The sequence below is a fragment of the Bos javanicus genome, chromosome 17 (genome assembly GCF_032452875.1).
Source record: "Bos javanicus breed banteng chromosome 17, ARS-OSU_banteng_1.0, whole genome shotgun sequence".
In the NCBI taxonomy this organism is placed as follows: Eukaryota; Metazoa; Chordata; class Mammalia; order Artiodactyla; family Bovidae; genus Bos; species Bos javanicus.
The window spans coordinates 32,194,692-32,220,221 of record NC_083884.1 but is presented as its reverse complement, the minus strand read 5'-3'; positions in this window follow the sequence as shown (position 1 = coordinate 32,220,221).

Here is a 25,530-nt window from a genome sequence, read left to right as displayed (position 1 = left end):
TGGGCTTTCCTGATGGCTCAGTTGGTAAAGACTCTGCCTGCAATGCAGAAGAATCCAGTTCGATTCCTGGGTCGCAAAGATCCCCTGGAGAAGGGATAGGCTACCCACTCCAGTATTCTTGGGCTTCCCCTTGTGGTTCAGCTTGTAAACAATCTGCTTGCAATGCGGGAGACCTGGGTTCGATCCCTAGGTTGGGAAGATCCCCTGGATAAAGGAAAGGCTGTATTCCTGTCTGGAGAATTCCATGAACTGTATAGTCCATGGGGTCGTAAAGAGTCAGACATGACTGAGCAACTTTCACTTCACTTTCTTATACCAGCATGCTTTTATATATTGAGGTCCTAGGCTTCTATACAAGAACCCCAAATATTTATATTTTCTGCCTTCCATATCACTCACTTGCAGAATCTCTTTGACTTCTATTAGTCCTACTGTATTTTTTTTAAGTAAGCCACTAGCCAACTGCCCAACTTCTGTTAACAGAAAATAGAAAATTTCTTAGTGGTAGACTCTGCTGTATTTGTTTGGAGAACAAAGCTTTTTAAACTTTCTACTATATAGAATATGTTATATTTAAATTTTACTTAAGCTTTGTTTGAGGTCCAGAATATGTAACATATTACCATACTTCAGTGGGTATGTAGGAATTTAAATTTAGTAGTTGAAGTTTTCACACATAGGAGACAGGGATCAAGACCATCCCCATGGAAAAGAAATGTAAAAAAGCAAAATCGTTATCTGGGGAGGCCTTACAAATAGCTCTGAAAAGAAGAGAAGCCAAAAGCAAAGGAGAAAAGGAAAGATATAAGCATCTGAATGCACAGTTCCAAAGAATAGCAAGGAGAGATAAGAAAGCCTTCCTCAGTGATCAATGCAAAGAAATAGAGGAAAACAACAGAATGGGAAAGACTAGAGATCTCTTCAAGAAAATCAGAGATACCAAGGAAACATTTCATGCAAAGATGGGCTCAAAAAAGGACAGAAATGGTATGGACCTAACAGAAGCATGAGATATTAAGAAGAGGTGGCAAGAATACACAGAAGAACTGTACAAAAAAGATCTTCACGACCCAGATAATCACGATGGTGTGATCACTGACCTAGAGCCAGACATCCTGGAATGTGAAGTCAAGTGGGCCTTAGAAAGCATCACTACGAACAAAGATAGTGGAGGTGATGGAATTGGAGTTGAGCTATTTCAAATCCTGAAAGATGATGCTGTGAAAGTGCTGCACTCAATATGCTAGCAAATTTGGAAAACTCAGCAGTGGCCACAGGACTGGAAAAGGACAATTTTCATTCCAATCCCAAAAGAAAGGCAATGCCAAAGAATGCTCAAACTACTGCACAATTGCACTCATCTCACCGGCTAGTAAAGTAATGCTCAAAATTCTCCAAGCCAGGCTTCAGCAATACGTGAACCGTGAACTTCTGGATGTTCAAGCTGGATTTAGAAAAGGCAGAGGAACCAGAGATCAAAATGCCAACATCTGCTGGATCATGGAAAAAGCAAGAGAGTTCCAGAAAAACATCTATTTCTGCTTTATTGACTATGCCAAATCCTTTGACTGTGTGGATCACAATAAACTTTGGAAAATTCTGAAAGAGATAGGAATACCAGACCACCTGACCTGCCTCTTGAGAAATTTGTATGCAGGTCAGGAAGCAACAGTTAGAACTGGACATAGAACAACAGACTGGTTCCAAATAGGAAAAGGAGTACGTCAAGGCTGTATATTGTCACCCTGCTTATTTAACTTATATGCAGAGTACATCATGAGAAACGCTGGGCTGGAGGAAGCACAAGCTGGAATCAAGATTGCCGGGAGAAATACCAATAACCTCAGATATGCAGATGACACCACCCTTATGGCAGAAAGTGAAGAGGAACTAAAAAGCCTCTTGATGAAGGTGAAAGAGGAGAGTGAAAAAGTTGGCTTAAAGTTCAACATTCAGTTTTCTTATCGAAGAAAACTGTGGTACATATACACAATGGAGTATTACTCAGCCATTAAAAAGAATACATTTGAATCAGTTCTAATGAGGTGGATGAAACTGGAGCCTATTATACAGAGTGAAGTAAGCCAGAAGGAAAAACACCAATACAGTATACTAACGCATATATATGGAATTTAGAAAGATGGTAACAATAACCCTGTATACGAGACAGCAAAAGAGACACTGATGTATAGAACAGGCTTATGGACTCTGTGGGAGAGGGAGAGGGTGGGAAGATTTGGGAGAATGGCATTGAAACATGTGAAATGTCATGTATGAAACGAGATGCCAGTCCAGGTTCAATGCACGATGCTGGATGCTTGGGGCTGGTGCACTGGGACGACCCAGAGGGATGGTATGGGGAGGGAGGAGGGAAGAGGGTTCAGGATGGGGAATTTTAAGAAAATTAAAGAATAAAAAAAAAAAAAGAAAAAAAAAAGTTCAACATTCAGAAAATGAAGATCATGGCATCTGGTCCCATCACTTCATGGGAAATAGATGGGGAAACAGTGGAAACAGTGTCAGACTTTATTTTTGGGGGCTCCAAAATCACTGCAGATGGTGACTGCAGCCATGGAATTAAAAGACGCTTACTCCTTAGAAGGAAAGTTATGACCAACCTAGATAGCATATTCAAAAACAGAGACATTACTTTGCCAACAAAGGTCTGTCTAGTCAAGGCTATGGTTTTTCCTGTGGTCATGTATGGATGTGAGTTGGACTGTGAAGAAAGCTGAGCACCGAAGAATTGATGCTTTTGAACTGTGGTGTTGGAGAAGACTCTTGAGATTCCCTTGGACTGCAAGGAGATCCAACCAGTCCATTCTGAACGAGATCAGCCCTGGGATTTCTTGGGAAGGAATGATGCTAAAGCTGAAACTCCAGTACTTTGGCCACCTCATGGAAGAGTTGACCCATTGGAAAAGACTCTGATGCTGGAAGGGATTGGGGGCAGGAGGAGAAGGGGACACCAGAGGATGAGATGGCTGGATGGTATCACTGACTCGATGGACGCGAGTCTGAGTGAACTCTGGGAGATGGTGATGGACAGGGAGGCCTGGCGTGCTGCAATTCATGGGGTTGCAAAGAGTCGGACACGACTGAGCGACTGAATTGAACTGAACTGAAAAGGAGGGAGATAGGGGATTTCTGATGCAGTTTATAATATAGGGTGTTCTTGGACAACTTAATCTGCCCGTTAAGCATCTCAAAATCAGTATTTTTGGAAATTGCTTTGAGGCTTTGCCTCAGGAGATCTAATAATTTTCTTGTTTTTATAAGAGATGGAGACAGAGGCATAGAGTTGCTGTTATTAAACCAGTTTCCATTTTCTCTGATCCATTGTTGCATAATTGACATAAGGGAAAAGAAGGTCTGCTCAGCCAACTGGGAGCAGGCACAATGTGACTTCTAAGTTTAAAGTGTAGATGATGTCATTCTGACTATGTGAAGTAACAGAATTTTATGCTGCATGATAGAAATGAAAAGTCATCATTCAGATATTACTTAAGATTATGTCAGATTATACGATATGATAGCAAACTCTACCGTCTATACCATGATTTGAAAAGAATGCATATTTTTTAAAAATAAGAAAGCACAATCCACCCAGTAAGACCTTACAAATGCACAGATTTCTCTTCAGTTGTGTTTTCTCGTTATCCACACTAATGTTGAAATGCAGACCTAATGAGAGATGGTGACTGATGCCCATGCAGCGGGCTTCCCGTGTGGTTCTAGTGGTAAAGAACATACTTGCTGATGCAGGAGATGTAAGAGACTCAGTTTCCATCCCTGGGTTGGGAAGATCCCCTGGAGGAGAGCATGGCAACTTACTTCAGTATTCTTGCCTAGAGAATCCCATGGACAGAGGAGCCTGGAGGGCTGCAGTCCACGGGGTTGCAGAGTCGGACATGACTGAACTGACTGAACACCCATACATGCCTTATGAAGTGAGGCTAAACTCTTCAAGCAAAATTGTACTAAGTTATTTCTTTTGTGTAGTCTTGGACTCATATTTTTAAAAAGATAACTGAATTTGAAATTCTAATAAGGATGATTTTTAGTAAAGAGCAAAAATGTCCAGTTGTTGTGCCTAGGCTTAAATTAACATCAACCTCATAAGCTATGGAATCACTTTCATAAACAATATTTAAATTCGTTTTATTTTAATGTTTCTCATTATAGTGGGATACGCTATTTAGTTTAGTTTAGTTTTGTTTTTCCAGAAATGTAACCTCCATATATTACATTGTTCCTGTGAGGAATTAGGCTTTGAAGAATGGTTTTGTCCTTCTCTTGCGACCCCATGGACTGTAGCTAACCAGGCTCCTCTGTATCTGGGATTCTCCAGGCAAAATTACTGGAGTGGGTTGCCATTTCCTTCTCCAGGGTATCTTCCCAACCCGGGAACTGAACCCAGGTCTCCTACATTGCAGGCAGATTCTTTACCAAATGAGCTACAAGAGAAGCCCCCTTTAATAGTGGGATAAGCTAGATTTTTTTTTTTCCCAGAAATGTAACCTCCATATATTACATTGTTCCTGTGAGGAATTAGGCTTTGAATAATGGTTTTGAATAACCTCATATTACCAGCTATGTAGTTCAAGAGTTTTTTGTTTTTTTTTTTAAATGATTATTATGTTCAGAAGACTGAGTGCTCAATCGCTCAGTGAGGTCCAACTGTTTGCAACTACATGAACTGTAGCCCACCAGGCTCCTCTGTCCATGGGACTTCCCAGGCAAGAATATTGGAATGGATTGACATTTCTTCTTCCAGAGGATCTTCCCCACTCAGGGATTTAACCTGCAGGTGGAAGTCTATTATGTTGAGATACTGAATTTCTAAACAAAACTTGAACTAAAAAATTGAAAAAAAATCATGAAATAATGGATAAGCTAAGAGGGTTTTAAAATATTTTGAGACTCAATTTTTTTTTTAATTGCATTTTCATAAATAATTATTAAGACCAGTATTTCTCATTCAGCCAAAGCATCATTTCCTCACATAGGAAAACCAAAGTAGATTTTCATCCCTTTCATAAACTATTTTGGCAAACTTAATTACAATGTTTATCAATGAAATCATTTTCAATTGCTTACTATAATCAGAATTACTCTTATCTCATAATAAACTAGTACACAAATTCAAGAATACAAGGATTGAACTTTGCTCATTACTGTACATCCAGGACATAGTAAAGAGACCTAGTCCACAGTAAGTCCTTTTTGTTGACTGAATGAATTAACAAATGTTTTAAATTTGATAATGTATGGTTTTTCCAGTAATCATGTATGGATGAGAGAGTGAAGTGAAAAGTGAAGTCGCTAATTCGTGGCCAACTCTTTGCAACCCCATGGACTGTAGACTACCAGGTTCCTCTGTCCATGGGATTTTCCAGGCAAGAATACTGGAGTGGGTTGCCATTTCCTTCTCCAGGAGATCTTCCTGACCCAGGGATTGAACCCAGGTATCCTGCATTGTAGGTAGATGCTTTACCATCTGAGCCACCAGGGAAGTACCTGGATGAGAGAGTTGAGCCATAAAGAATGCTGAGCACCAAAGAATTAATGCTTTCAAACTGTGGTGCTGGAGAAGACTCTTGAGAGTCTCTTGGACAGCAAGAAGATCAAACCAGACAATCTTAAGAAAATCAACCCTGAATATTCACTGGAAAGACTGATGCTGAAGCTGAAGTTCCAGTACCTTGGCCACCTGTTGCAAAGGGCAGATTCATTGTAAAAGACCCTCATGTTGGGAAAAATTGAGGGCAGGAGGTGAAGGGGGCAACAGAGGGTGAGATGGTTGAATGACATCATCAACTCAATGGACATGCATTTGAGCAAACTCTGGGAGATAGTGAAGGACAGGGAAGCTTGCCATCCTGCAGTTCATAGGGTTGCAAAGAGTCGGACACAACTTAGTGACTGAACAAAAAAAATACTTAATATTTATCATGATATTATTTAAAAGACTACATAGTGAACCACTGCACAAGCAGAATAATTCAATCTTGTAATCTTGAATAGATTTTCTGTTATTCATCATTATAAATAATTGTGCTCCTTTGCGTTCATCCCTAATTGTTTTGGGGTTATATTTTTGGAATTAAAGTTCTTTTGGATACATACTAACTGACCTTTCCAGTGTCTGTACTAATATAATAAACTCTTTCAATATAACTTTTTCCTTGACAATATTAAATCTGCCTCACTTAAGAATTATTTTTTTTTCAACTTTTGTACAGGGAGATAGCCTATTAACAATGTTGTGATGGTTTCAAGGGAACAGCAAAAGGACTCAGCCATACATATACATGTATTCATTCTCCCCTAAACTCCCCTCCCATCCAGGCTGCCCCATAGTATTGAGCTGCTGGAAGTCCTGACATATTTATTTTATGCTCTTTCATGAGGGTTACAAAGTATGTGCTTCATGATCTAGAAAAAAATATGCTAGCAACAAAAAGCTTAACTGTTAGAAGCTGCATTTTTTTCCTTTAAAATCCCTTGAAAATCTCATATTTGATTTTCTTAGTACTTTCCCTAATAATATAGAAAGCAAGATAATTCAGCTGTGAAAACAAGCAAAATTTCTTCTAATATAGAACAGCTGAGTTCTTCACTTTTATAAAGAAATTACTCCTGTAGCCACAGGTATTTTTTTTTAATCAATTTTCTATTATAGACACAGTGTGGTTAATTAAGGGTTCTCCATCTTATTGTAGAAAACTTAGAAGAATAAAAAGACAGAGGGAGCCTGATTTTTTTTTTCCAGTTTGTGTTACATTGGCCTTGAAAAGAAAGAGAAGAGAATAATTTAGCCAAAAACAACAAACATCCAGTTACCACAAATTTCAAACTCTCAGGTTTAGAGTGAAAGAGACCCATTAATTCAGGGATGTCAAGGCTGCTGGTGAAACTGAAAACCAAAAAATACCGTCCTGTGAGTTGCTCTAGCTAGCTGCCTTTAGGAGATACCTTTTTGGGGAAATATGCTATTTAAGTCTTTTGTTAAACAATGGAAAAGGGTGGAGGAAATAGAATCATGTTGTCTAAAGTATACATCCACTCATTCAGCGTCCCAATGAAGTGCATAAACTCTGGCTGCTAAGAGGAAAATAGGAGTAACAGTTTCCTGAGAATTGTTAAGCCAACATGCTATTAAATATACCACCTAACATTGTTCTTTTCCTCTCCTTTTTCACTCTTGCAGCTACCACATGTGATGGAAAGAATCCAAGTTAAACACTCTCACCAGAGCATGTTCCAAGACAGATGACTGGGCCTCAGGCTTGGCCAATACAATGCACTTCTATTCTCTATTTATTTTTGTAGTTCAAAGACCTGGCAGTTACCAAGTTGATGCCTGCCATAAGGACCAGTGCACTCCTGATTACTGCCCAGTGATTTTTATATCTGTGTGCCAGCTACTCAGATAGACCACGTATAAAGAGTTGGGGGATTTTTTGAAAGGGAAAGAAACCCCAGCTTCCACTTCCACTTTGAAATTTCAGATGATATACTGCCAGCTTACAGACCTTGCTTTAATCAGAGCAGCCACATGAAAAGGCTGTTTCTATTTACCCTAGGTCATTTAGGAAACCAGCGATAAGTAAGCCGTGCAAAATTTCAACTTGTCTTAAAGTTGGCATGTTCTCCTCAACTAGAGTTGAGTCTTGATTTTGTTTTCTGAGTAGAAATATTTACAAACCTGTCATACTTGAGTTTTAGTCTTCCTTCTGCCCACCAACAAGTAACCTTTTTAAAGAATGCTTAGGGCAAATTGGAAGTTGTTTTCTAATGATGGGTCCATATAAATTTAAATAATTTCTAAACTCCTGTAATTGTCTGTATGGTCAGGCCACTCAGGGTAGCTCTTCTCCTGCTCTCTGCACATCCTGTGCTTGACCAGTGCCTGCTTCACTCACACTCAGCTCACAATGGCTGACCTTTCTGTGTACTTGTTGCTGCCACATGCATGCCTGCTAAGTCGCTTCAGTCCTGCCAACTCTTTGCAACCCTATGGACTGTAGCCCACCAGGCTCCTCTGTCCATGGGATTCTCCAGGCAAGAATACTGGAGTGGGTTGCAGTGCCCTTTTCCAGGGGCTCCTCCTGACCCAGGGTTCAAACCAGGCATCTCTTATGTCTTCTATTTGGCAGGTGGGTTCTTTACCACTAGAGCCACCTGGGAAGCCGCTGCCCCAGCTGATGACTGATCTAATCTTTAGATCAGAGCATCTCCACCTGATAGCTTATCAAAGGGGCCATGAGGGACCCATGCCTCTGCTGGTTTCCCTAGTAACCCACGAGGTCAATTCTGGCTGGCATATATTTAGGTAATTGACACCTTCCCCCTTCCCACAAGAGAGAAGACTGTCCAGGCTCAGCGTCTGGCTGCACACAGTCGGGAGACGCTCCAGGACCTGGAGTCAGACAGGTAAGCTCCTCCATCCATTACACTACTGATGTCTGTGTCACTGACTCCGGGCTCTTTCTTCGGTCTCAGGAAGGTGCAAGTAAAGGCCTTGGAGGCCTGCAGGGTGCACCCAACAATTGGCTGAGCAGACAGGAGGCTGAGGAAACTCCCATGAATGCTGGGAGATAAGGACGGGGGATGGAGGGTTGCTGGGGACTGTCTTCTAACATGGGGGCCGGAAAGGTGAAGGGGAATCCCTGGAATGGACTTTCATAGCATGTGGGGTCCTGTGGTGGTGGTTCTTGATGTATGCAGCTGCCATGAGAGTGAGGAGAACTCACAGACACTGTTGCTGAGTTACTGGCTGCTATTACAGTACGGGAAAAGTTAGCTAATGTGGGGACCATGGGTGTGAGATGGCCGTTGTTTTTTATGTTAAGAAAGGCAACAGAGGCTGAGCTAATAGCTGAGGTGAAGGTTAACTTAATGTTAATTTCCGTTTTTCTGAAAGTGAGTCATGTGACTGTGAGTGATACATAATATCTTCTATTACTATTTGTTTCAACTGAATTGCTGTTTAGAAACTTGATATTTAGAAAGAAAGAAAAAAAAAATCCCCCAAAATGGCCAAGATAGAAATCTTTTAACATTCTAAAACTGGTTGTCATTTATGCTCCTAGAGAATGTTAGCTTTTTAGAAGGAATTGGTATTTTTCTTTCCGCACTTTTAAGATATAATCTATCTGAGAGTGAAGGGGAAAAAAAGGGCCTTAAAAACTCTAGCAGGAAAGCTGAGATCTCTGTGCATATGCACAGACATGTGTATGTTTATGTGTACTTTGAAAGTAGAGTATCTCTCCCTTCAAACAGTGTGGCCAAGATTAGTTTGTGAGTGACCTCTGCTTAATTGGCTTAAAAGAAATTAATTGCTTTATATAAATTCTTGGAAATGTGAAAGAAACAGACTAGGATAAAATTCCAGTTCAGGTGATCTGGGAAGTCTTCAGTACTGAATGGTTATCTGGTATTGAAGCCACTTAGGCTTGTTGATCTGATTAATATAGACATGGTTTTAAATTCGTTGGTGTTTGAGAATTATGCTTCTGTTGTACCTAGGTTTGTGTGTGTGTGCATGCTAAGCTGCTTCAGGCATGTGCTAGGTTTACTAGTGGTCAAATAAGACTTTATTATATCTGTCGCAAATTGGTCAGCAAGGAAAATAATGAAACTTTAAATGTAAATAAGCTTTTAGTTAAATTGTATAGGAATAATTGGCTTCCCAGGTGGCGCTAGTGGTAAAGAACCTGCCTGCCAATGCAGGCTTAAGAGCCCCTGGGGAAGGACATGGCAACCCACTCCAGTATTCTTGCCTGGAGAATCCCATGGACAGTGGAGCCTGATGGCACTATGATCCATAGGGTTGCAAAGAGTCAGACACGACTGAAGTGACTTAGCATGCATGCCCATAGGAATAATTATGTTTGGGGAATATCAATCTAAATGATCTCTCCAGATTTTGGTAACTTGAAGTAAACTAACTTAAATGAAGAGAATTCATTGACTATCTGGGCCATTTCAAATAGGATAAAATATTGGAGCGTTAATTCCTAGGCAGGTCTCTGTTTACCTACCCTTGATTTCTTAAGAGAGGAAGACTAAAGCATAAATTTTCCAATCAGGAAATGCTGGTATGACAAATAATTCACAATTACTTTCTTCTTGGTTTTTGCTAGAGGTTAAGGTTTTTATTTATGATTGAGATTATAATCAGTCATAATTCTAGTTATAATTGAGAAAGTAACTGGCAGGAAGGCCAGGGATCTCCAAATGGAGGAAATAAGCTGCAAGTGTCATTTTTTATCTCTCTTAAGTGGCAGGAGGAAACAAACTACTAGTGTTAGATTTTTTCCCCTTCTCTGTACAAATTTAAAAAGAAGTTTCTCTTAAAATTATGTGTTGCCATGACGACACCTGGTTCACCAGAACTTAACTTTTCTCAAACGTTGAACTAACCAATGCAGTTTTACTTACGGAAATGTTTGTCTTAAGCTATGTTAGTGAACCATGTATTTACCCTAGACTCTGTCTTCAAGTTGGTTCCACCTAAGACTCAGAACTGACTTGACAAGCCAGTATGTTTTACTCATGCAAATGTTCTCTTAAGCTATGTTAATGAGACTGTATTTGCTTGGAAACCTGCCCTTCTTCAATTCATGTCAATCAGTTTATGGCCCAGGACAACTCACCTTGTGCCAATGTTATTTCAAAATGCATGTTGTGGGTGAGGGGCCTGATGCCAGTCTCTGAGTTTTGAAACATTTCTTTTCTCTAGCAGACTGCTAGTAGCTATATAACATCCGGCTAAATACTAGCAGTGGGGGGCACTCTTTCTTCCCACTTCTGATGTCTATGTCAGAAGCTTTCTCCATCTCTTTTATACTTTAATAAAACTTTATTACACAAAAGCTCTGAGTGAAGCAGCCTGGTCACTCGCCCCGGATTGAATTCTTCTCCAGGGGCCAAGAATCCCAGTGTCTTGCGTGGTTCAGCAACAACCTCTCATTATTACCAAGTTTTTTTTTACTGTCACGTTGTTATCAGGTGTTTAACCTTGCTGTAAGTCTTTTGTCATTTATAGAGTTACTCTTGTGCTTATGTTTTTGCAAAACTACTTCATAGGAAGCCCCTTTTGACAAGTATAGGTCTCTGATAAATTTCAGATCCTACTGCTGAGCTGGGGCAGAAATTAAAGAATCCTAAGGGAAAATCTGATATATTCATAAAGATTTAACAGAGGTATTGGATATGGAGTGAACTGGTGAATATAGTTATAATGTTTATGGTTTTTGTCTGAACTATTAGTGATTTAGAACTATTTTTTTCCAAATATAGGGAAATCCTTAACCCCTAGTTAGTTACAATCTACGGCAATTTGGTAAACTACACCTGTGGGTAGAACTGAAACATTCTTGTCCCTCCAAAAAATGGAGACCCTTGGGTTCTGAGCAGCCTTATCCAGTGAGTGGGAAAGACTGTCTCCTGACATATGCAGGGATCTCAATATTTTGGGGCCTCCGGAAGAGAGAAATCTCCCTGAGATGGAGTCTGATGGCAGGCCTTTGGCAAGGCTTTCTTTAACGGTAAATGACTTATGACATGAGGTCATATCAATAAATGAGCATGAGGATATAACTCCAGACCATAAATTCACATAACTTACAGATGTGCTGCTGCAGAAGCTTACAAGTAAATCTGTGATACCCTGATTGATGGAACTTGGAATGAAGTTTCTCTTAGAAATTGTATTGTAAGAGTGGTTGGATTTCTTGCTCACCAAGGCCTATAACATCTATAATTTAAACAAAGTGAAAAAATACTTAAGAAATACTACTTTATTCTGATGCTTGATTCATGGTTAGTACACAAGAAATATATATTGAATGACTAAATAAATAAATTTATATATAATATATATTATAAATATAATACACACACACACATATATACAGTGTTTCTATGGAAACTTAACGTAAAGTTTTGATTCAGGTTGTTGCTACCTTTCAACACTAGTATCCTTTACCCATCCTTTCTACTTCAACCCCAATCCCAGCAGCTGGATCAATATTATAACCTCTTCTAAACATCAGTAGAAGAGAAGTAAGGCACAGGGATTTATAGAGCCTCTGTTCCTACAGAGACTTACAGATACTCACATGGGGGAGCAACCTGGAGGGAAGAGCAATCTGAAGGAGAGTTATCCGTGATGATGGCATCTTCGGAGGAAGGAGTGGGTTGGGTAGAGTTCTGGAGGAGGGGGGCAGTGGTCTACACAGTGACAGCATACATAGGGTTTCCTCCAGTAGCAGCATTTCCAGTTCACAGTCACCGGGATGCCGGTGGGACGTGGATGGTCTTATCGGGCAGTGGGAAAAAAATGGTCATTTTACCGACCACAGTTGTGCATACTCTTTAAGTAGCCTAAAATCACCGTCTTAAAAGGAGATGACATTTTCAAATTAGATCCAGATGGATATTCAAATAGAACAAGTCTTTGGGGATAGATAAAACTGCAGGTAGAAATCATATCTGGCAGGCATAACACAATATTTAAAACAAATAGCAACAGAACATGGCTATAGAGGAGTCCTAACAAGGGATTTCCACAGCATAACTGGAAGTTCAGAACTAGGTGATAATAGAACTACATAGACAGGCAAAGGAGGAGACATGACAGGCCTCTTACATGAGGGGCTGCTGAATAGGAGGCAAAAACCAGGTCCTTGAGCTATAAAAGTGACTAAATCTTATAGAGGAATAGAAAGTACCTTCCTCATACTGGGGGAAAATATAAGGACTAGGTTTGAGGAATATGGCACAAGTCCCTTAAGCAGAACAGGGACTTTAAAAAGTCAGACAAGTTTTGTTCTAGAGAATTTGATAGAGTTCCTACATTTACTTGCATTCCCCTGTTGACTCAGTAGTAAAGAATCCACCTGCAACCCAGGAGATGCAGGTTCAATTCCTGGGTCAGGAAGATCCCCTGGAGGAGGGGATGGCAGCCCACTCCAGTATTCTTCTCTGGAAAATTGCTTGGACAGGGGAGCCTGGCCGGCTGATTCATGGGGGAACAAAGAGTTGGAAATGACAAGCGACTGAGCACGTGCACATGCCTATGTTTACTTAATATATAAGGTCTTGGTGCACTTCAGAAACTGGGGGACTACACCTGTTCTTAGAAACAAATTGTTTTAACTTTGGGAAAACAGAGGGCTGTAGATCCTCAAGTTAGCAATCTCAGCAGTCTAGGCCTGTGTCAGTCTATACAGCAGGTCTTTACATTTTCATTTTCTTCCTATTTTATCCCACTTCCTTCATTCATGTGTCCCTATGCTTTAGACTCTTCTTAAATTTAGACTCTGTTCAAATGTAAATTGAAAGATAATAACTTCCCTGTATAATAATTTCCCTGTCTCTGCATCTTTTATAGTTATCTTTTTATCCCCTTATATGTTTCTCTCTGATTTTTAGGCCTTCAAATTGCATTTCTTTCTATTTTTGCCCAGACCTGATGCAGCACTTTGTGCCACCAGGCAAAAGGTTTTCTGAATAGATTTCATATTTGTAATCTCTCAAGAGTTATTAGTTTAATTCCAAGTGACATCCTGAATAAACCATGCAAATCACCAAGGTCCATTTAGAACCAGCAGTAAATAGCACTAATTCAGACTGCATACAGAATTATTTAATAAAGTTTGGTGACCACACACATGGCACTGAATTCATCAGAGTAGAATTATCCATGAAGGTACATAAATGACTTTTCATTGAGTGTTTCCACAATTAAGTGAATGTTTCATGATTAATAATCTGAAAGAATAAGAAATCTATGCTCAGGAATGGACATGAACTATGTCGTGGACGATTTGAAAACTCAAATAATTGAACCTCAGGTTTATGTTTGCTTTGAATAGGAGGTGTAAAGAAAAGTAAATGACCAACTGTAGTCAGCTTATCCCCTGGATTCCATATGCTTAACAGGCATCTTGTAGAATCTTTGGGCATTAAATTATGGATCAAAAGGATTTTTGAATATAAGTCCGATTTGATGATAGCTAATGATAATAGAACATCAATTTTAAAAAAGAAAATGGACCAAGGATTTATGTCTTCCTGATCATTTATATTTGACAATTTTCTAGCCAATTAACATATCTACTGTATTTAAGTCAGTATTAAATAAAATCCTGAAAGATGACGCTGTGAAAGTGCTGCACTCAATATGCCAACAAATTTGGGAACTCAGCAGTGGCCACAGGACTGGAAAAGGTCCGTTTTCATTCCAGTGCCAAAGAATGCTCAAACTACCACACAATTGCACTCATTTCACACGCTAGTAAAGTAATGCTTAAAATTCTCCAAGCCAGGCTACAGCAATACGTGAACTATGAACTTCCAGATGTTCAAGCTGGTTTTAGAAAAGGCAGAGGAACCAGAGATCAAATTGCCAACATCCGCTGGATCATGGAAAAAGCAAGAGAGTTCCAGAAGAACATCTATTTCTGCTTTATTGAGTATACCAAAGCCTTTGACTGTGTGGATCACAAAAAACTGTGGAAAATTCTGAAAGAGATGGGAATATCAGGCCACCTGACCTGCCTCTTGAGAAACCTGTATGCAGGTCAGGAAGCAACAGTTCAAACTGGACATGGAACAACAGACTGGTTAGGAAAAGGAGTACGTTAAGGCTGTAAATTGTCACCCTGCTTATTTAACTTCTATTCAGAGTACATCATGAGAAACTCTGGGCTGGAAGAAGCACAAGCTGGAATCAAGATTGCCAGGAGAAATATCAATAACCTCAGATATGCAGATGACACCACCTTTATGGCAGAAAGTGAGGAAGAACAAAAGAGCGTCTTGATGAAAGTAAGAGAGGAGAGTGAAAAAGTTGGCTTAAAGCTCAACATTCAGAAAACGAAGATCATAACATCTGGTCCCATCACTTAATGGCAAATAGATGGGGAAACAGTGTCAGACTTTATTTTTCTGGGCTCCAAAATCACTGCAGATGGTGATTTCAGCCATGAAATTAAAAGACGCTTGCTCCTTGGAAGGAAAGTAATGACCAACCTAGATAGCATATTAAAAAGCAGAGACATTATTTTGCCAACAAAAGTCCATCTAGTCAAGGCTGTGGTTTTTCCAGTGGTCATGTATGGATGTGAGAGTTGGACTGTGAAGAAAGCTGAGCGCCGAAGAATTGATGCTTCTGAACTGTGGTGTTGGAGAAGACTCTTGAGAGTCCCTTGGACTGCAAGGAGATCCAACCAGTCCATCCTAAAGGAGACCAGTCCTGGATGTTCATTGGAAGGACTGATGTTGAAGCTGAAACTCTAATAATTTGGCCACCTGACACAAAGAGCTGACTAATTTGAGAAGACCTTGATGCTGGGAAAGATTTAGGGCAGGAGGAGAAGCGGACAACAGAAGATGAGATGGTTGGATGGCATCACCAAATCGATGGACATGGGTTTGGATGGCCTCCAGGAGTTGGTGATGGACAAGGAGGCCTGGCGTACTATGGTTCATGGGGTCTCAAAGAATCGGACGCAACTGAACTAAATAAAATAGAAGACTTGTATTTTGAATAAGGCACCAATAAATTAATTCAGTTTAATCTCAGAATAATCTAAGAGGCAAACATAGGATGCTTCATTCTACTGTACTTTCTGTAATATACTATATTATGTATCTTAGGACCAAACTACAAAACCAACTATAAAGTATTATTACCACATTTTAAACCAGCATCTGATCAAGCCTCTAAATCTAAGTGCCAATTTATAGGGAATACAAGAAACAGAATACAAGTTAAAAAATACCAATGGGAGGCAATTAGCAAACTTTATACTCCAGGAAATTACATAGAACAAATGACCTGATCTCTTTAGCAAATAAACTTCAAGGAAAAAAGATAGAAATTTAGAAAAAAGGGGGCTGGAAATAAAATATTTTATTTAATCCAACTGTAGTGTATGGATTTTATTTATACCTAGATTCTAATAAACATTCTATAAAAGAAACTTTGAAACTATTAGGGAATTTGAAATAATTCATAATACTAAGAATTATCCTTAGTAGTTTGGTAATAGAAATATCATGCTTCGAGATGGGTTCTTATTTATAGATAGATACTAAACATTAAGGATGAAATAGTATGATACTTGATTATATTAAAAAACCAGAAGTAACAGGAATAAACAATAGTTGTAGACAAATTAAGATTGGTCATGAATTGATAAGAATAGATAGTAAATTTTTTATTATCATAGTCTCTACATATTTATGAAATTAAAATTTTCCATGATGAGAAACTTAAAAAAGTATCAAGCATTACATTACTACTAAACATTTATTGTTCAATATACAATATAGTTAATCATTTTCCACATTGAGATATATATAAAATATATGTAACTACCTTGCTCAATTCACCTATTAAATCTAATAACTTACATATACATTTTGGATTTCCTCTAAATGACATGTGTTAACATGTCATCATCTCTCATTTCTTAACTTTTCTCTAACATAGTGATGCTAATGATTAAAACGAATATAACTTCTTAGGACTTTAACAACCGGGGTAAGTTACATATAGTAGGGTTCCTATTGCTAGATTTGCTATACTTAGGACAACTTAATACATTAAACTGGGTTATACTTATTCATGAATGTGCTGAGGAGTTTTCCTTTTAATATAATTGTATATTGTTTAATAGGAATAAAATAATGTTATATTTACCTATTCCTGGGCATGTGTGTGTGTGCGCACTCAGTCATGTCTGACTCTTTGTGACCCTTTGGAGCTGGCCAGCCTCATCTGTCCATGGGATTCTTCAGGCAAGAATACTGGAGTGGTTTGCCATTTTCTTCTCCAGAGGATTTTTCCTGACCCAGGGATTGAACCTATGTCTCCTGCATTGGCAGGTGAGTTCTAGCCACCAGGGAAGTCCATCCCTGGGAGAGGCCTTGTCAATCACACCTATATAAATCTTGGCTTGGACTATAAGTAAATAATTAACAGTGAAATAGTTTACATGTATATGTGAAACAAAATAAAAATGATACAATGTTCAACATCATTAGTCAGTGCACATCAAAACTACAATGAGAAATCATTTCACACCTGTTAGAACTGCTATTGTCAAAAAGACAACAGGTAATAAAAGTTGATGAGAATGTGGAGGAAAGGGAACCTAGTCACTGGATGGTGAGAACGTAAACTGGTGCAGTCAGTATGGAAAACAGTATGAAGGTATCTCAAAAAAAGTAGAAATAGAACTGTAATATGATCCAGCAGCTTTACTCCTGGTTATGTATCTGGAAAAACCAAAAACACTAAGTAAAAAAGATATATACACACTTATGTTCAGTACAGCATTGTTTACAATAGCCAAGATAAGGAGGCAACTTAAATGTCCATCAATAGATGAGTAGATAAATATGTAATACAATGAAATTATTCACACATTAAAAATAGTGAAAATCTGTCATTTGCAGCAATATAGATGGGCCTAGAAGGTATTATCGGAGAAGGTGATGGCACCCCACTCCAGTACTCTTGCCTGGAAAATCCCATGGATGGAAGAGCCTGGCGGGCTGCAGTCCATGGGGTCGCTAAGAGTCAGACACGACTGAGCGACTTCACTTTCACTTTCCTGCATTGGAGAAGGAAATGGCAACCCACTCCAGCGTTCTCGCCTGGAGGATCCCAGGGACGGGGGAACCTGGTGGGCTGCCGTCTGTGGGGTCGCACAGAGTCGGACACGACTGAAGGGACTTAGCAGCAGCAGCAGCAGCACAAGGTATTATGCTTAGTGAAGTAAATCAGAGAAAGACTAATACCATATGTTTTCACTTGTATGTGGAATCTAAAAAATTAAACAATGGAATATATATAACAGAAACAGACTCATAGATACAGAGAACAAACTGGTGGTTACTGTGGGGAGAGGAGTGGGGCGAGGGGCAAGATAGAAGAATGGGGATTGAAAGGTACAAACTAATAAATCTAAAATAAGCTACAATGATATATCAAACAGCACAGGGAATATAACTGATATTTTTATAATAACTTTAAATGGAGTATAACCTATAAAAAGATCAAATCGCTAGGCTATATATCTTTAATTTAACACTGTAAATCAACTATACTTCAATTAAAAAACAATAAAATATTTAAAATTAACAAGACAACCAACACTGTAGAAGTGCCTTGATCAGATACATACATATCAGAGAATCATAAAGTCCAATTATTTGGGTGAAAAAATTGAAACAACAGAAATAGATTCATATCATGTAAGATTCATGGAACGACCTCTGAGATTGTTAGTCATTTAGCACTTATCTCTGTCAAAAACTTTTTCCCTCATATGTCTTGGAACAAAATAAAAGGAAATAGTCTTGTGCCATGAGAAATACTGTCCAGTGAACTAGTGTCAAAGGGAGAGATTCTGGAGGCAGATTCTTGGGTCTGTTATTGGTGAATGAGGACAAGCTGCTTACTGCTCCAATGTCTCAGTCCCTCAAGTGTAAAACTAACATCACACTAGTTCATCAACTTAAAGGACTGAATTAATGAGTTATTCCTTAGAACAGTGTAGTATACAATATTATCAACATCATTATTTTGATTATGACAGTTATTATTAAATATTGGAGACATAAAAATAAAATTAACACATGGGGCTTTTAGGTTTACCTCTATCTGCTGACTTTTCAAAAAAGAGAAGAATGCTCAACATAGATCATTTCCATTTATATATCAATTTAAAAATAATCATTAAGTGCTTACTACATGGCAAGCATGGCATTGGATGTGTAAATGTGAGTAGAATGTGTCTTCTATCCACAAGGTGCTTTTACAGATATAAATTATCAAAGACACGTAAGTGTTACAGGAGATACCAAAGAAGTTCACAGAAGTTGCCGTAGGTGGGCAGAGGAAAGAATGGGGAGTTTGACCTGAGGAGAGTTCCAAAAAAAAATTCTTAGAAGGAAGCCAGTATTCTAACTCTCTAGAAAGGTTTAGGATGATTTATTCAGCAGTTAGCTGGGACCTGGAAGACCATGTACTTTCCAGGCAGAAGGAGAAGCTGGTGAAAAGACAAATATCTGCAACAGGTTACTAGGCATAATGTACTCCTTTATTTATTCAGTTATTCAAATAATTTTTGAATGCCAGATCTTGCAGACACTATACTGAGCAAAACATATAAAAATTTAAGGTTTCATAAAAAATTACAAAAGACAATTGCAAAATAAGCTAGTATGCAATATCTCAGGTAGTAGATTAATTCTGTACAGAAAATCAAAGCAGAGTAAGGGCCTAGAGAGGGACCGGGGAAGTGGTACCACTCTACAAGGTTTTGAGAAGATGGCATCTGAATAAAGACTTGCAGAAATTGAGAGAGCATGCAGGGTAAAATAACTTTTCAAGTAGAAGAAACAGAAAGGGCAAAGACTTTGAGGCAGGGGATTGGTTAACATGTTTGAGAAGTAGGAAGGAGGCCAGTGTGTCTGACATGGAATGAGTGGAGGGGAGGTAGAAGTTGAATGAAACATGAGAAAAGGGAAATGGGAAAAACGGGAATGGGCTTTCAGGGCATGGGAAGAATTCTGGATTTTATACTAACTGAAGGATTTTGAACAAGATGTGCTTTAATCTGATTTAAAATTTCAAGAACCCTGCCTAATGTATGGTAAGATTACAAGGCTGGTTGGGGATGGGGGGGTGTGGGTGGGAGCTTTGAAGAAAAAAATGAAGATTTCCCAATAATCTACATTAATAATATCAGTGCTAGGACCACGATAGTAGCATTTATATAATGAGAAACAGATTCAGAATGCATTTTGAAGGTACTGTTAACAGGATTGGCTGATGGACATGGAAAATTAGAGAAAAGCGGACCTCCAAGGTGCTCCTAGTTTTAAAGACTGAGCAGCTGAAACATAGTGTTTCCATTTACTGTGATGATTAGTACTGAGAAATAGTATCCTCTGGGCATCTTAAATTCAAGATGTCTATCACAGGGACAGGCATATTCTAGTGCCAGCAGACTGTCTGGTATGACTGAAGCATCAGATTCAAAGGAGGTGTACTGATGGCAAATAAGGCTGGAGGTGAGTAGACTCGGTCACACAGAAGGCTTTGTGTGCATAACAAGGACAGTGTACTTGACATTCCCAACCTACAGTTGGCCTGTATTGTGTGAAAAAGCATCTCCTCTTTTGATTAGCACTCGATTAGTTCAAAATACCATCTATTTCTGCCCCCCACACTTGTAGCCAAATGTATAATGAGTAGCCAATGGCGTTGTATTGTACTTCCTTGCTCATCTCTAACAGGGACTTTGCTTTGGGAGATTTTGTTCTTAATTTAATAAGAGGAATTAAATTGAAGATCTGTTGGAAATAAGAGCCAACTTGAGGCCAGATAATTGAAGGTCTTGAAAATCAGCATAGTTTTGACTTTATGGCTAGTTAAATGTGCGTGTTAGTTGAACTAAATAGCATTAAGACCGTAGTTGATACTTCCTGGTGGCTCAGTGGATGGGAATTCACTTGCCAATGTGGAGGACATAGTTGGATCCCACGTTTCATGGAACAACTAAGCCCAAGCACCACAATTACTGAGCCTGTGCTCTAGGGCCTGCGAGCCACAGCTCCTGAACCCCGCTAGCATAAGGCCTGTGTTCCACAGAAGGAACCACTGCAGTGAGAAGCCTGTGCACCCCAAGGAAGAGTAGCCCCTGCTCCCTGTGACTAGAGAAAGCCCATGCAAAGCAATGAAGACCCAGCAGCACAGCCATAAATAAATAAATACATATATTTTAAACTGAGGTTAAAGAAGCTTAATCCAACAACAACATCAAAGAAAGATTGAACCTGAAGAAGACTACCACTAGCAATGGAGTTAATCAGATTAGTGATATGAGACAGACCGGCAAAGGCCACAGGAGACATCCTATTGGGAAATCCTTCTCCCATTTTTAAATCATTATTTTTAATGGCATGTCATCAAATTATGATGTTTAACAGTCTCTCTTCAGTTGCAAAAAGGAGGAAAGTTTAGAATCACATTCACATTTTGTTTCCCCTAATTCTATAATAAATTGGTTACCAAATACTATATATCCTAGGTATTGAGTGTTTTTATTTACCTTTCTCTTCCTTCTGCTACTTCTGCCCACGTTCAAGAAATAGCCATGTTTTGCCACAAGTTTGATGAAATCATTGCTACCCACTGCTACAGTCACAGTACCCTCCAAAGTTGAGAGACCTTCTTGATGAAGTATCTTGTTTAACTTAGTACTTAGTGCTGTTAGTTTTTTAAGCTTCCAATAATAAGATCATCTACATTTTATTTTCATTTTGCTGTTTCCAAGAAGAAATTTACAAAATGACTTCCTTGGAGGTTCAGGTAAGTAAAGAATCTGCCTGTGATGCAGGAGACCAAGATTCAATTCCTGGATCAGGAAAATTCCATGTAGAAGGGAATGGCTACCCACTCCAGTATTCTTGCCTGGAGAGTTCCATGGACAGAAGAGCCTGGTGGGCTACAGTCCATGGGGTTGCAAAGTTGGACATGATTGAGCGATTAACACTTTTAACAATTTTACATATTTTCAAATGTTTTCCTCATAAAATAACAATTCATAAGTACAGTTATTTAGTCATGGCAGGTTTAATGATTTTGCATAATATACACATGAAACAGGTTTCATTTTAAAAGAATCTAGTTTTTTAAATCTCAGTATTCTTTTTTGTAATTACATGTAAATATGAAACATATCTATTTCAGAATTTCAAAACTATAGTTTTACTGTGAAAAATTTTTTACATGAAGTGTTCTGCTTTTTTATTCATCAAAATTATAAAAAAGTATACATTTTACAACTGTCAAACACAGTTTGAGTAAATGTGCATAAATTTTATTAACAATTTTATGTAGCTGTATATTCTTTTCTGAATCTATTATAGATTAAAAAATATGTGAACAAAAATGGAAAATGAGTGATTGTAACAATAAATCTATACCATAAAATGTTCAAAACACATTTGAACTGTGATGACTTTTAGAGAAATTATGTCATAAATTGGAATATAGTTATGAATAAAAATTGAAAAGATAATACTCTTTATAAAAGATTAGGCTTTTAATGTTTTTCTATTAATGTACATTATCCTATTTTGTTGAGGATCTTGCCAGTAACAATATATTTTTCACTATTTTTTGTGTATAAATTTTAATCAAGCATGATTATTAATCATATTAATAAAACCATATTTAAATACTATATACTTCCAAATGAAGTTTGGTGATGTGACTTACAACTTCTCTAGTAGATCTGTGTTTAAAAAAAAAAATTAACTTCAAAAAAGTGAGTCTTCTTTCCAGACTGCCTACAAATCAATGCTGGTTTATTGTAAAATAGATTAAAATTTATGTCACAATATCATTCACCTTTGAGAATACAAGATTCCTTGTATTTTAAGAATTTACAACATAATAGAAAAATAGTAGAAAGAAAACAGTTCCTTTTTCTCACCATTGAAAAATTTTAGAGGAAAATATATTTTATTGTATTTATGCATATTAAATGGTATCACACTGAGTAATGCAGTGTTATAAACAAGTAGTCAGTTTAATCAACTCAGAAGAAAAATATTGGTTATTCTTAGTGGGTGAAGACTTTAACTGTTGCTTAGTACCCATTCTCTCCATTTCCTCTTTGTAATGAAACTCCTTGAAATTTTGCTGTGTGTACATTAAACTTATAGGATGACTACATTTCCTAACCTGACTTGTAGGCAGGCATAGCTTTTGTATATGTTTGGGAAAGTAGTATATCAGGAAAAATTGTTGTGAGCAACACTTGATGTCATTACTTTAAAGGACAAAGAACACTTTATAGATGTTCAGGATAAATGGTATAATACAAATATCTTGAGAGTTACTGGATTTCATGAATGTTTATATAATACTAAAGTTTTGTCTACATTGCAAATGTTCCCTTATAATTGGAACAAGGCTAGGAATAAAAAAGGCAAGGGTGGAAAAAAAGGATAAAAGAATCAGAAGAAAAGAAAGCTGGAGGATATAAAAATTTGAAATTTCAATATATAAAGAAGGTCAATCTAAACTATTGCTATGTGACAGGAAACAGTTCAAATTAAAATAATTTTAATAAAAGATCCTTTATATATGTCTAAGCTCTTCCATCATCTTTTTGTTAAGGTAAGCCAACCTTTGTTGGCAAAGTAATGTCTCTGCTTTTTAATATATTGTCTAGGTTGGTCATAGCTTTTCTTCCAAGGAGCAAATATCTTTTAATTTCATGGCTGCGTTCACTGCAGTGATTTTGGAGTTCAAGAAAATAAAGTCTGTTACTGTTTCCTTTGTTTACCCTTCTATTTGCCATGAAGTTATGGGACCAGGTGTTATGATCTTAGTTTTATGAATGTTGAGTTTTAAGTCAGCTTTTTCACTCTTCTCTTTCACTTTCATCAAGAGGCTCTTTAGTTCTTCTTCGCTTTCTGCCAGAAGGGTGGTGTCATATGCGTATCTGAGGTTAGCAATATTTCTCCTGGCATTCTTGATGCTAGCCTGTGCTTCATCAAGCCTGGCATTTCTCATGATGTACTCTGCATATAAGTTAAATAAGCAGGGTGACAATATACAGCCTTGTCATACTCCTTTCCCAATTTGGAACCAGTCCATTGTTCCATGTCCGGTTCTAACTAACGTTTCTTGACCTACATACAGATTTCTCTGGAGGCAGATCAGATGTTCTAGTATGCCCATCTCTTTAAGAATTTTCCAGTTTATTGTGATCCACACAGTCAAAGGCTTTGGTATAGTCAATGAAACAGAAATAGATGTTTTTCTGGAATTCTCTTACTTTTTCGATAATCCAATGGATGTTAGCAATTTGATCTCTGGTTCCTCTGCCTTTTCTAAATCCAGCCTGAACATCTGGAAGTTCATGGTTCAGGTACTGTTGAAGCCTGGCTTGGAGAATCTTGAGCATTACTTTACTAGCGTGTGAGATGAGTGCAAGTGTGCGGTAGTTTGAGCATTCTTTGGCAGTGCCTTTCTTTGGGATTGGAATGAAAACTGACCTTTTCCAGTCCTGTGGCCACTGCTGAGTTTTCCAAATTTGCTGGCATATTTAGTGAAGTACTTTCACAGCATCATCTTTTAGGATTTGAAATAGCTCAACTGGAATTCCATCACCTCCCCTAGCTTTGTTAGTAGTTGCTTCCTAAGGCCCACTTGACTTTGCAGTCTAGGATGTCTGGCTCTAAGTGAGTGATCACATTATTGTGGTTATCTGGGTCATTAAGATCTTTTTTGTATAGTTCTATATATAGAAGTATTCTATATATATATACACACACACACACAGTATATATAGTGTATTCTTGCCATCTCTTCTTAATATCTTCTGCTTCCATACCATTTCTGTACTTTATTGTGCCCATCTTTGCATTAAATAGCTGGGAAAATAAGAGAAGCAGTAGCCTTACAAATAGCTGAAAAGAGAAGCAAAAGGCAAAGGAGAAAAGGAAAGATGTATACATTTGAATGCAGAGTTTCAAAGATTAGCAAGGAGAGATAAGAAACCCTTCCTAAGTGATCAATGGAAAGAAACAGAGGTAAACAATAGCATGGGAAAGACTAGAGGTCTCTTCAAGAAGATTAGAGATACCAAGGGAACATTTCATGCAAAGGTGAGTATCTCCTTAGATAATTAAATTAATAGCTACTAAAGATATACATGGTGAGGGTAAATAGGGGATTTAGCAACTGGCTTTCAAGATTAATTTGGATTTGTTTTGTGAAAATACATTTTAATTTAATATCAAAATAATATTTTGTTTTTATGGCATGTTTGAAATACTGAAATGTTTAACTAAAAGGATATGCCTCTATGCTTCTTTTGTCACTGGTCAAATTTTAAATGAACCTGAAATTTCTAATTTTATTTGTAAGAAAAGAGTTCAAATAAGAAACTGACAGGTATATTAAGCAACATGATTACTATTAGCCAGCACTGGTATCTGTCACCAATTAAAATGTTACAGAAAGATGGGATCTTTAGATTCTAACATTGTCTCCTCTGAGCACGTATCTAATAATAAAGCTGAACTTTAAAAAAAAAAAAAAAAAAAAAAAAAAAAAACCTGCTCCCTTTCTTTGAGTTTCAGTTTTCCATCAGATAATTTTTCATGAATAATGGCAAATTTCACAGCTCTGATTTTCCTTTTTATTTTTCTTGCAGAAAATTCATAAAATAAAACCACATTGCTTTAAAGCAGAACACATGGTTAGTTTTTAGCAGAGAAGTGAAAAATCTCTAGTTTGTCTACCAATATAATTACTGGCAGCCGTTAAATTCTATATACAGCATAAGGCATAAATTAGCTGATCACCAACATGTGTGTAGCCACAAGGTAACAAATATTAAATGAGGGAAAAAGGGAGAAAAATGAAATAAGTTAATAAATGATGACAATGAGATAAAATGTATAGTTATGTTG